The sequence below is a fragment of the Phoenix dactylifera genome, unplaced genomic scaffold (assembly GCF_009389715.1).
Source record: "Phoenix dactylifera cultivar Barhee BC4 unplaced genomic scaffold, palm_55x_up_171113_PBpolish2nd_filt_p 001343F, whole genome shotgun sequence".
NCBI lineage: Eukaryota > Viridiplantae > Streptophyta > Magnoliopsida > Arecales > Arecaceae > Phoenix > Phoenix dactylifera.
Genome location: NW_024068671.1, coordinates 65687 through 67085, shown reverse-complemented (window position 1 = coordinate 67085; position 1399 = coordinate 65687). Strand labels below are relative to the sequence as shown.

Genomic DNA, 1399 nt, shown 5'->3' with positions numbered 1-1399 from the left:
AGGAGGAGGATGCTGAAATTGAGTTGAGGGACGGTAGAGATGAAAATTCTGAGGGTTTTGAAAATTTTGGGAGAAGGGTTGGGAGGTATTAGAAGCTTGCTGCCTCCAAGAAAAATTTGGATGGTTCCGCCATCTCGAATTATATGTATTGGAAAATGGATCATTACCCGTTCTGGGCTGTGTTTGGGCAGCATTGATATGTTCTTGCACGAGTTCGGGATATTGGGGTGCTGAGGGGCACTCATGAATAGGATGCGATGGGCTAGAACAGATAGCACACACTTGTGCTTGGGAAGAGCTATCGACATGTCCTCCTATCATTAGTTGGTCAATCTTATGGGACAATGCATCTACCTTGCTAGACAGGTCCATAGAATGACTTATTTCACAAATGGCCCCTTTTCTTTGAAAATTCGGGGATGCTTGACGAGAACATGAAGCATGGTGGAGGGAGTTTTCATTAAGATTTTCAAATAGTTGCCATGCTTCATGCTCATTTCGAAGCATGAAAGTCCCCCCGCATGCAGCATCGATCATCTGACGGTTTCGTTCTGTCAATCCGTCATAAAAACATTGCACTAGTTGCCACTTAGGTATTTGATGATGAGGGCATTTACGGATTAGGTCCCTAAATCTCTTCCAAGTTTCATGAAATTCTTCTCCCTCAGTTTGGGAGAAGCTTGTAATGGCACGTCTAAACTGGTTCGTTCTTCCTATGGAAAAGTATTTTTTAAGGAATTCTTGTTGCATTTGATCCCAAGAACGAATTGAGTTAGCTTCTAAAGAATTCAGCCATTGTTTGGCTCTATCTTTAAGGGAGAAGGGGAATAACCTAAGTTTCAAGGCATCATCAGTGAAGTTCTGAATCTTGACAGTGGTGCAAATATCAAGAAATTCATCTAAATGTTTGTAGGGGTCTTCATTGGTGAGCCCATAAAAAGATGGGAGCATTTGGATCACACTAGACTTTATTTCATATTGTACAGCTGCTACCTCAAGTAATCGAATGCAAGATGGGGAAGTGTAAATAGTGGGAGTAAAGTACTCCCTCAGGAGTTTGGGTTGTTCTTCAGCCATCTTAAGAGGTGGGGATGATCCTAATGTTTTGATCTTAGCTCGAATGTTCCTAAGGGTTCATTCTATTTCAGGGTCAAAAGGTAATAGGTTTCGTACTCTAGAACGACTACCGTGCATACACTAGTACTCGATCAATCAAGCATGCAATAAAAGAGAAAAGCATATCAATCCTAGTCTTTGTCCTAAAATCACTAGACAGCTCCTAACTGGTTTGAAGAGGACACCTAAGCCTCCAATCCGGTCTAATGAACCGAGTTGACCAGGTAAGCTCCCAGGTAAGTGGAGGGGTCATGATGCGTTCGCAAAGGTCCCACTTAAAACC

The 1399-nt window shown here is 42.4% G+C and overlaps 1 non-coding gene across 1 annotated transcript; it reads left to right on the top strand.

Annotated features, from left to right (window-relative positions):
* The first annotated feature begins 595 nt into the window (after positions 1-595).
* Positions 596-701, top strand: LOC120108460. Its single transcript, XR_005509806.1, has one exon. It is a non-coding gene; the product is annotated as a small nucleolar RNA R71 (small nucleolar RNA).
* The last annotated feature ends 698 nt before the right edge of the window (positions 702-1399 follow it).